The following is a 12,374-nucleotide window of genomic DNA, read 5'->3' on the forward strand; positions in this document are numbered from 1 at the left end:
CGAAAACGCCTCGTGAGTTATTTCTCTTGAAATTTGGAACAGTTAGTCTTTAGTTAACTCTCTTAACCGAGATATGCATTAGATTTCCAAAAACCACTCTGCAAGTGGTGGCGTTAACGATGGCTCATGACTCAATCGTTTTTGGGAATTATTTCCTTATATGAGCTAACAGTTTTTGATAATGATCGAAGATATTTCCTCGATCCATTTTTGATTAGTTCGTTCAGTGGCATACTTCCATAATTTTACAAATATATTTAAAGTATTTTCAGCTTATAGTGTATGCTTAAGAGGACACAATATTTGTGAAGTGCATATTATATGAGAATTTTAATCGGTTAGAACAATTCAAACATTAGAGAAAAATGGATGCAATAGCAAGGACATCAGGAAGAGAATTATGTTAGCAAAGGAGGCGTTCATGAACAGGAAGGATCTTATAGGAGAATCGTTACGTAAAATGTGCGCGCCGATTCTGCAGTTCTGCAAACGGAACCAGTGTCTCGGAATACGCTAGAATAGTTCAAGGATTAGTATTCTGTGGTTGAGGCAATCGAAATGAAATTTCACATAATAAAAAAAACTATAGTCGTGGTATTATGATACAAGTTCACAAAGCAACACAACGAAGGAGTCTTGAACATGTGACCGGATCGACGCCTTCTCCATCGGAGTAGTCGAGGCCACAGGTATGTCTCTCGCTCCGCACAACCTTACACACTGAGGGAACGTAAGCGAGTGAAGTGATGGTCAGTCTGTCTGCAGTCGAGCAGCATGTGACGTGGCCCGAAGACAGTTGCGCAGCGATATTCGAACATAAAAGTTTAAAGAAAAGACTAGTAAAGAGTCTGATCTTGAGTGTAGCGGAAACGTGGACGATTAGGAAGGAGGAAGAGATAAGATTGAAGGCCCTTGAGATGCGGGTCTGGAAAGGTATGAAAAATGATTAGCGGACGGAGAGGAGGAGGAACGATTTAGTGCTTGACTTGGTGGGTGAGGAGAGGCGGGTGAAATCCAAAAAATGACCCTATCCTTGGGTCGAAGAGGCAGCTCACGCAAAGATTCATCCCCGTTCCGTTCCAAAACAAATCAAACTTAACTTCCACAGCAAGAAAATTCCTACTCCTCTAAGGCAGTTTCCCGGCTAAAAGTTTCGATCGAGACAAAGGGACTTCTTTAGGTAGTGACGAGCAAAGAGTTGCACAGCATCCATCAATGGAAAGGCAAATATTTCTTCTCCAAAAGATTTTCCGCCAGAAGAACTTCACCCTACTCCTCTTCCAGCTAAGCACACTCAAAACTCGCTAGGATTTATGTGATATGCGAGTCAACATCCTAGGGGCTATCAGTTTGAAGGTTGCAAACTCCTCAAGGAGAGGGATAAAGCAGCAGCAATGAAGATGAGGTTGTTTTCTCTATTTTCAAAGATAATGAAACTGCACTCCTATTTTTGAAAATGGTTGATGCACTTGCCACGCATTGGATGGTGTTTCTCCGGCTTTAAGTACTTGACCCAGTAATACCACGAAATTTATGAGCAAACATAAATCAACTTTGAGGATAGGATCATTGAGTCAAGATTTGCCGTAACTTGTGAAATTAAATAACATATATTATAACAAAGCAGTCGTTTTACTAAAACCTAGGATCTTAAAATATACGAAGAATACCTAAAAGTGTATGCACTAAATTTTGACACCATTTCTGAGATAAATTCAACAGATATCAGTTAAATGCCCGTCCACATTGAGACAATGCATCACTTACGATCGTTCGTACTTTTTTTTCCACACAATATTCGATTCAAAATTACATTATCCTTTTGAAATTTTCAAGATGTGATCGGTAGAAAAATTTCAACATTTGTCTTAATTTTAAATATAAACATTTTGCAGCTCAGAGTAAAATTTTCCAATTTAAGAAACAGAAAAATTTTGACGACGACCCACGTAACCTAACAATTTCTAGGTGAAGTTGTGACGATAGAAGAATTTTTAAACGAGCAATTCGCAAAACGAGAAGAACCTGAAGCCGGATAGATGTGATGCATATGAAAATAACAAAGCTCGGGTGTGAGTTAGGGATGGGCAAAAATAACCGGTTTTTTATTAGGTTAACCGATAAAAAACCGGTTATTTTTAGGCGCCGGTTAACCTGAGTATTAGGTTATTTTTTGCATAACTGAAAAATGACCTGAGAAAAATAATCTGGCTCCTGATTCCCGCACTCTCTCGGGAACCAATGGAACTACCAACACTATTTGCCGTTGCCCAGTGGCTGAGGTTTTCCTGCGCCTCTACAGGCCACAGAGCATATTATAACCGGTTATTTCTGATATAACCGAAAAACCATGTGGCCGGTTATAACCTAAGCGGGCAGTACTCGTTGGCATAACCGATGGCAAGCGGGAGAGAAATAACCGGATATGTGAATACTCGCGGGGGAAACCTATTGTTGTGGAAAGGTTTTTTTCGATGGGTCTCAAGTTGAAATGGAACGAGTAGTCGGTTATATGGGTTATATCTAAGCAACCAGCAGAAATAACCGGACGCCTGAACACTCGTGAGGAAACCATTCCTGCTCATCGCTGCGGTGTAGGTTTTTTTCAGTGCATCATAGGGGGTCCACGGTCCCCACAGATAGGGGTTCCAGCGTCTCCAGGAGGATCGTTGGTTCCCTGAAAATTCGGGGGGACGCTGGGACCCCTCTAGCTGTTTGTACAAAGTCAAGTTATGTTTTGCATTTCTGTAACATCGTAGTAGCTGGCAGTTACGGGTACGGGGGGCTGGAAACCTCTGGAAAACCTAACCTCTGGAAATTTAAAAAAATCCCCAGCTGTCTGTAAATTGATTCGGCTCAAACAAGAAGGCTGATTACCATTTACTGCGGAATGTTGACGCGGTAAAATAGACTATATTCGCGCGCGCATTGCACGGAAACGAAAACGCAGAACGATAATTCTTAAGTATATTGCTAACATGTAACGGCAGTTCAAAATTTTCATATTAATAGTTGCCTAGAAATGCCTAATTCATGTTTGTATGCTCAAAAAGATCAACGCAAGGAGGAGCAAGGCATATATCATTAGTGAAAATACTAACCACTTTATAAATAAATGCAATTAGTTATCATAATTGCATAATATCGGAACTATGTTCATGACAATCAACCAGTTAAATAAAAACACGAGCATCACCACAAAAAAATTCCAAAGAGTCGCCATCTCACTTGCATTGCTATAAACAACCTCATTTTATCACACCTTGAATTATCTTCGTCGAACTATGAACCTAGGTAAATACAAGAAAATTTTCCTAAAATGAAATAATGCTATTACTGTACGATGTCTCTAACAACCGCTCAGGGAATGAGAATTTTAACGGTTAAAAAGGATAAGAGGCTGTAAACAGATCTGAAGACAATGGAGAAGATGATACGATTTTGCGGTCTCTAACTTTTGATATTAAATGGGTGTAAGTAGTTATAATCAAACTAGTTTTATAAGTTTTCAATTCAGTTAAGCGCCACAAAAAGGGTAAAACAGTTTCGCTAAGAAAATAATAGTATTTGAGCGGTTACATGAATGCCAAAAATTTTAAGCTTAACTTTAGCGATTGTAAAATGCCATTTTAAGTTACACAAATACTTCAGCTTGATAGCGACAGAAGACCATACTTTTTCCCGATATTTTCAGATATAAATCATCCAAAGGCTTTTAAAATAGAAACGGGCACATCAACAAATTATGCAATATATTTTATACATAAGGCATTGCTAATTATGAATAAGTGTTCGATATTTGAATTGGAAAAATCACGCGAACTCTTTGATTAATTAAAAGCGAAATCTTTCGCTTATTTCATATTTGTCTCTCATCTTCTTAGTAAATTGCGTCAGAGCAATTAATTCCTGGATCTCATTGACAAATGGATCGGACTTAAATAAGGGAATCACTGAGTAATGACCCGGACATTTATGCAAAACAAAGGTGAAAGTCAACTTTTCACTCGAGGAAATGGGTCCAGTACACATCCAGAGATTGATTTGCTAATTTTTGGACTAATTGTACATTTAATGCTCAAGAGGAATAAAGGCCAGTTACGCTATTATTAACGAGCTGTGGACCAAGGGATCACGTCTCTCCTAAATCGGACCATTGATGTTCAATATTATTGTGCAGTATGGGTTGCACAATATTTTGACGGCAGCTCCTACATGGTCAATATTATTTTACAATATTTTGGTTTGTGCAAAATATTGTACCGTATGGATGCGATATTTTAAGGATGTGCAGTATATTGGGTTAATGAACACAGACGTACAACCACGTTGTGAAAGCAGTCCCTGCAAGGGCCATGAAGTTAAGATGTTGATGACAGTGAATTGTGTGTGTGTGCGTGATAATGGCTGTGGCCGCAAGCCGTTAAAAGAGGACGTTCAATATTGCGTTTCAACATCCGTATATTTTTCGCGGTCGTTTTCTATCAGAACATCTTACTGTTCCCCCTTTTAATCATGATTACTATAATCTTTGCACTTCATCACCCACAGAGATTGAAGTCCACGATGCATCTCAATAAACTCAACTGTAAAATCTTTTTTTCGGCTTTCTTGTCACCCAATGATAATATTGCGTGGTTGAGACGACCAATTCCAACGACCGCTAGAGGCCAACCGACAGGATATTGTGCAATATAGACGGCACAATGTTTGCCCGTCCTGTTTGCAAAATATAAAATCAATATTTTGAAAATCATACAATATATTGCACAACCTTTCAATGTTGCCCACCTACGATCAAGTATATTGCACAAACCAAAATATTGTACAATAATATTGACCGCCTAGGGGCCGCTTAACACTGCTGAAGGGATTGCATATGAAAATTCATGCACGTTAAGTCTTGGGATGCCCAAAATGGCTGTCAGGAACATATTGTCTCGGAAAATCACTAAGAAGAGTCCGCAGCTTCCTGTCAATCAGCCATTATGGAGGAATGAAACTTTATCGTCACACCCACAATAGATAATTCGTAGATGAATTTTCGATACGGCCTGAGTTCAGAAAGCCGCCCTTAGGGGCAATTATTATCAGCATCTACATTAGGTGTTTCATCACACTCCTTGCATGAAATGGGAATACCAGGTGATGGTACAAAGCTGGAATCTTTTTATATGATTCACGTCCTACAGTTAAATAAACAATGACTTCGAAAATTAAGGCATTTTTGTATTAAGAACATGGATAGAATCTTTCGTATTATCAATTTGAAAAAGAACTATTTCCTTTCTAACACTAAGTCCCTGCGATCAAAGATATTTAAGCAACATTTTTTCAATCATATTAAAGTGCCGCAAGCAAGACAGATTTTAAAATATTTAATGAATCAAAGGCTTCCAACTCAAAAAGCTGTACAGAAATTGGATCAAATCTTCTTGTAGAAAGATAAATCTCAATAAATTATGCTTAGCACTAGAGAAAAATTTCAACCGTACATTACTGAAATATCCTAAAATATTAATATGTAAGTGTCATTTCACCACTTCACTTCCTCAATTTCATGAATAAAATAGGAATATGGTTGCTAGGATTGATATGGACAAACAATATGTAAATATGTACGGTGGTGAGATTTAAAATCCTACGTAATTTTGAGAAAACCTCGTTTTTCTCACCTTAACACATGGGATTACATTGACAGCGAAAATATGGAAAAAATGCGAAATTTTCAAGGCAATTCTATTCGGCATTGATCTCGCTGAAAAAATTGACGACAGTATGAAGAACGCCAAATTTCGTTTTTTTAATTTAGCAACATTAACAAAATGATCTAGTTTTCTTAAAATAAAGGCATAATGTACTGCCTATTTATTCATTGTTTACTTCCTATGGGGATGAGTTTACTTCCTTCCATACATTGTTTACTTCCTTACTAAGCCAGACGTATTTTTTATGAGCTCGGCGATTTTCGGCTAATACTTCTTTGCTTGTTTGTGTCTTTTTGGCCAAAAACAATGCCGTAATGATGCCCAAGCCTCCATATTCGCCATAAATGTCTCCGTTGACTTTTATCTACTTCCAAAAATAAAGAGAACTTTAAAAGGCCGTCGCACAGTGGGAGAAAAGGGAAATCGAAAAAAGCTGGCCAAAATACGCTTTAGTCTTAAGTATAGCTAGATTGGTAAATGTTTTTGCATATTTTGTATTAAAAAGATACAATGAAACTTATGTAGGATGATTTAGTCCACAATATTTATTAGGAGGATGATGGAAATACAAAATAATAATGCGGGAAACACAGTTTCCAGGGGAAAGTCGAAATTTTTGATACGGGAATACCTAAGGGAAAGACGGTATTTCTTCTATTGATAACCACGGTGAAGCTATGAAATAGCTGTGCAAATGGTGAAATAATGGTTAAAATTGCTATTGGCAGATTAAATTTGAAATTTCGGCAATCGAATCGTAATAATATAAAAAACATAAAGAAATATTTTTATTGTTAATTGCTCAAAAACAAGGCTCAAACTGTTATTCTGAGTCAGAGAATGAAGACTATACATATTCCAAAACATTTAATTTTTAATTTATGTATTACGTTCAATCGGAAAGTGATATTTTCCAAGAATCATAGCTGAATAGTATCTAATAGATATATATTATCGTTTAAAATTCGCCAATACAACAATCTTTATGTTTTGTCCACATGCCAGGGCCACAAAAATTGAGGTATTTTGCAAACAATGTAGATTTGGACTCTTGTGATTTTGTTCCCTTTTGGCAGGTCAATATAGATATAACGATCATAAATTAATAAAAATGAGTTAACGTATTAGTGCATCTAGACATTCTAGGACAATACTAAACAACTTTTGGATCAATACAAAATAGTAAAAAATTGGTTTTTGGCCAGCTCTTTTTCCATTTCCGCCCACTGAGTGTCGTTTTACAAGCGTAGATGGCATTAAAAGAAATCACCGACGTAGATAAAGGCTATCCCAAAGATAGAGTTTGAGAAGTATTTCGAGGATTGGAAGGAGTGCTGGCCCTAATGCATGTAGATGTAATGGGGACTACTATAAAGACGACAACATTAATGAATACGAATAATGGATTTTTTAAAAACTAAAATTCCCGTTATTTTCTGATTTCACCTCGTAATAAATAGCTTCCAATAATGTTTTGTGCTAAATTTAACCCTTTTGCAGGGGAACTTAGAGAGAGTAAAATACTTATTTTTGACACAGCTTATAGAGCCCTTTGTCTACTCGAAGGGAAAACTAAAGCTTTTTGACTTGCTTCATTGTGAAGAAAAACAAAAAAGTCATCCACAAAATTCACTCGATCGTTTTCGTTTGACCTTTAACAAAGGACTATTCGAGCTGAATAATTTCGCCCTCAGTGCTCGAGAAACAAAGACCGAATTAAAATCCGAAATATTTCAGCAACTGACATTCATTCGGTCGGGCAACTCTTGGGCAAATAACGAATCAAAAGACTCACTTTCCGACGTAATGGCGTCAAAGACCTGAAGGCGTCCAAAGTCAATTTATTCGCCGATGAATAACCAATTTGTAAATTAAAGAGAGAAGGTCCGAATGAAGGCATAGCTTTCTACCGTTTGATTTGCTTACTTTAGGAAGTCTCAATATTTCTCGGTTAAGTTAAACTCTACGTTTATTTATTTCAAATTTTTTTATATCATCACCGATGAATTCCATTCCAAAATTTCATAAGTTTCGTTGTAAAACAGAATAGGAATTGTGATGGACACTTATTTTAACTGACATGCAAAAAATTATCACTATGCCACGTTGAACCATTTTCGTCTAAAGGCTATCCTCAGTGGCGAAAGTGCGACTGAGGATATTGAACAGACGAATGAAGGTGAGGGAAAACGAGTATTTGAGGGGAGATCAGATTGGTTTTAGAAAAGGGAAGCCAACTTGTGATGCGATAGCAATGATGACGTTCCTGGTGGGGAAGAACCTAGAATATGACCTGGATGTGTGTGCTCGTTTCGTGGATTTTGAAAAGGAATTTGATAGAGTGGGTAAATTTGATGGATATTCTCAAGAAAAATATGGGTGTGTAGGTGTTTATTGAAGGGGTAGGAGACTTATTCGTAATCTTTATATGGCCCAGACTGCACAAGTGAGGGTAGCGGACGGAGAATCTGGTTGGGAAAGTATTGGCCGAGGTGTGAGGCAAGGCTGTCCTCTATCGCCGCTGCTATTTAACTGAGTACCCCGAGGAGATGATAAAAGAGGCGTGGGATAAGTTGAAGTCGAAAAGTACGGGGAATAAAGCTTAAATAAGTGAGGTTTACGAATGAATTGGCGTTGATTAAGCAGAAGCGAGAGGGCTGCAGCCTCCAGCGGATGCGTTGAACAAGCGTTGAAAGAAATATGGCATGAGGTTTAATTACAGGAAGACCACAGTCATACGGTTTTGTATAGCATCGCGAGTAAGGAATGTGAGACTTAAGGTAAAAGTATTAAACGAAAACGGTTAAAGAAACCAACTAAGTCTTTAGGTGAAAATGTTTTATTGTGGTATGGTAATAATTTTTTTATATGTGAGTGAAAAGAAATGTCCACCACAACATGAAAAAATTGCCCCATTGCCGGGATTCGAGCCCAGACTCGTAGAGTGGAGAGCCAAAACAGGAACCCGATTTCTCGAGTATAAAATGACGAATTGAACAAAGAAAAAAGGGGAGCAGGTAGCCTAGGAAGAGGATCTAGATAGAGATACACTCAGGAGCACCTTGGAACGTGGAATCCGGCAAGCAAAGGCAGAACTCCAACGGATGATGACAAGCATATCGAGTGGCGTCTGCTGACGTCATTCTCGATCGAAAATTTTTGAAAGACCCTACCCTTTCCCCTTTCCTTACGGCTTTCATCCACTTTCACTCAAACCGTGTATTTCTCACCAATCGACCACCGCTATCTCCAAAACTCCCACGCTCAATTCAGTTCAATTGTTCCGCACACCTAAGCCCCCTGGAGCTGCTCTGCGGAATGAATGATATATGAGGGCACGGATGAGGGTAATCCATCGTCAATTGATCTTACACAAGAACCAATGACGTCAACAAGTACTCCACGATTGAATACCACATAATGCTAAGCAGGGGTCCTAACCGGTACCACCTGAAGACGACAAATGGAGGTATGGCGACGGTAGAACTCATGAAACTCGTAGGTAGAGTTAGGAAAAATAAATCTAGCGATTTTTTATTCAAATATATGCGATCATGAGTGTGTTGCGGGATAAATCAGTACTTATGCGTGCAATACATACAAATTTTCTGTGTGTTTCCAATGATGCGCTACTTTTACGCCCTTTTTCTTATCTCGCTTCCTTTTTTTCTGCTCCATCGACAGAATCTTAAAATCGATTTTTAAAGGCCGTATCACACTAGCGACTGCGAGCGCCGCTGCGACCGCGATTTCGGCTGCGGCTGCGACTGCACCCCATCACACATTGCGGCCGACGCCACGATCGCGCATGCGCACGTATGAACGTTTCTGCTTGTGGCATGTTTGTTTACGAAAGCCCAAAGAATAGATGGAGAGCAGCAATTGTTGAAAATGTTCCTAAAATATGTTAAAACGTACTTCATTTCCATTCACCTGTGTACTCGGGTGCAACATCCAATATACTGGGCTTCCATCTTCACTTTAAAAATCCGAAATTATCTCAGCGTTATCTTATAACCTTCTTGAACTTCCCTCGCTACGGTAACCAAAACAAACAAACACGTCTGCCGCAAGCGCGCGAGATTGAAATGGAGCTCTCTGATTGGCTGCGACTGCGACTCTGAAGAATAGCCGGTCGGCTATTCTTCGGAGTCGCAGTCGCAGCGTCGACTGCCTCGCTCTGATTGGTCGACGGGCCAGTCGCAGTCGCGGTCGCAGCCGCAGCGCCGGCCGCAGTCGCTAGTGTGATACGGCCTTAACCCACTTCCTATTGTCGGATTGCATTGAAATTTTCACATTCTTGCTTCTGATCACAATAAAGTATTCAGGGATAATCGTTTGATATTTTTCTCAGTACTGGTATACTTAATTCTCTATATTTCCATACGGAAAAATATTTCAAAAATTTCTCAATAGATAGTGTTAGTTAAAACATTTTGGCTGAAATTTCTATGACAACTCTGGTTTAATCGATTAAATGATTCGCCACTGCAAAGTAAATGAAAAATAAAATAAAAAAAAGATAAAAGAACATGATGTTTCCTAAAACGGTATAAAATGCACAAAGGTGTGAAGAATATCTTTTTAATGCTGAGAGAATTAAGCGTCTGTACTAATTCGGTTTTGTTATTGATATTGCGTCCCAACATTTACGCATCACTTTCGATTAAATGTCTTCTAATATGACCTGTTGCACGTCAAAATGGAACGTCAATATAAACCAAGTATGACAAAATTTATATATTAAAGGAAATATTTTGACGTATGGTTGGGTATAGCGATGAGTATCCGTGTCATTGTAACTGTGTAATGATGAGGAACCGTGTCATTCCAATCACTTCGTTACTTGTGACTGCTACTTATCAGTAACGGTGATTCTTCACTGTGATTCCGGTCACCGAAGAGAATCACTACTACGTCCAATTCCAATGAATGATCTCTCCGCAAAAGGAACCAATAAACTTATTGAAAATTGGAAAATTAGGCAAAATATTTGTTTTAAGGTAATTTTTCTGATTCTGAGTATATATAAATATAATTAAGTAAATTAGATACGGAAAAGGAATTGATAAGCGGCAATCATTAATATCCCGTCGGCATTTTTAAATATATTTTATCCTTAAACTGTTACCTCTATATTTCGTAAAGGATGTCTTATTCATCATAAAATATGACTTAGACATCCTTTATTATACTGTTGGTAGCTGCCGAAGCTATCTTCACCGTATTCACAGTCGCAGTTATTTCCAGCATTTAGTGATTTAGTCACCGGCAGTGACTGGCTACTTCTCTTCAATCACAGGTAGCGATATATCGTTCATTACTTGTTAGCAGCCTGAACTATCTTCACCGAACCCTGTGATCCAGTCGCAGTGATTTCAGTATTAAGTCACCGACAGTGACTGCTACTTTTCAGCAACGGCGATTCAATCACGGTTAGCGATATGTCGCTCATCACTAATATATTAGAAGATATATTTTGACGAATGGATGGGTGTATAATATTCGTTATCCCCTTAAGCTACAAAAGATATGGAGGCGTAATTTCGTTTAATTAATTCCTTCGTACGTGCCAAGGGGCGTCAATTATTTACGTCAGGTGATTTTGGCGATTTTGAACCCCCTTGGGCAATAAGTGAGATATCGTGAGATTTGGCTCTAATCCATTCCTCTAATCTCAATTGAGATGGTTAAAAATGCGTATTTTCAGCGTAAATATCTTAATGTATTCTTCATTTCGTTGGATCCATTAAAAAATACAAAATATTTAATTATTTTTATTTAAGATTAGTTAATTCCTGCTTTTAAGATTACAAAGATCGGACTCTGTTACACTGTTTCCGCGGGAAAAAATTATTTGACACTTTCCAGGACTCCCCCGCGCGAGATCGGGTGAGAATCGGCTTTGAGTTCAAATTGTAATTGTACCAGTGGCGCTGACTCCATGGGGCTTGAGGGGGCCCTAGCCCCCTCAAAAATTCCTTATGGGTGTGAGGAAAAAATGAGTCAGGCTAGTTGATTATCCCCGGAGTATCTAGATATCGAGATTCGAGTTATCAGGGTTCTAATTTTGATAATATGACTCCTCTAAAATGCTTAAAAAAACTTAAAATTCACTAATTATAAAATTTCCCGGGGTAAGATCCCATCACCAATATTTTTTGTAAGTCGGCATCCCTGAATTGGTCAAAGTAGCAGGAATAGCAGCGCCACAAATCACGGTTGACTTTTACGAGTGATTCTCCTCGGTGACCGGAAGCACAGTTAAGAATCACCGTTACTGATAAGTAGCAGTCACAAGTAACGAAGTGATTGGAAAGACTCGGTTCCTCATATCACACTAACAATAACACAGATACTCATCGCTATACCCAACCATACGTCAAAATATTTCCTTTAATATATCCATTTTGTCATACTTGGGTTATACTGGGGTTCCATCTTGGCGTGCAACAAGTCGTACTAAAAGACATTTGATCGGAAGTGATAAATAAATGTTGGGACGCAATATGAATAGCAAAACCAAATTAGTCCCTAAACGCCTCACGAAACTAATGGATGCTCCTTAAACGGCTGGTGTCCTAAAACCCTCCGCCACAGGCAGGCAAGGCAGCTTGCGGGGTAGCAGGAGGCGCTGGAGGCGCTGTTTCCAAGTTTTTAGCGTGG

General features: G+C 38.6%; 1 protein-coding gene across 2 annotated transcripts in view; it reads right to left on the reverse strand.

Moving 5' to 3' along the window:
• The window catches only part of LOC124161226 (adenylate cyclase type 8-like), a 425,580-nt gene that overhangs the window by 261,863 nt on the left and 151,343 nt on the right, over positions 1-12,374 (reverse strand). The window lies entirely within an intron of this gene.

Source organism: Ischnura elegans, chromosome 6 (genome assembly GCF_921293095.1).
Source record: "Ischnura elegans chromosome 6, ioIscEleg1.1, whole genome shotgun sequence".
Taxonomy (NCBI): domain Eukaryota; kingdom Metazoa; phylum Arthropoda; class Insecta; order Odonata; family Coenagrionidae; genus Ischnura; species Ischnura elegans.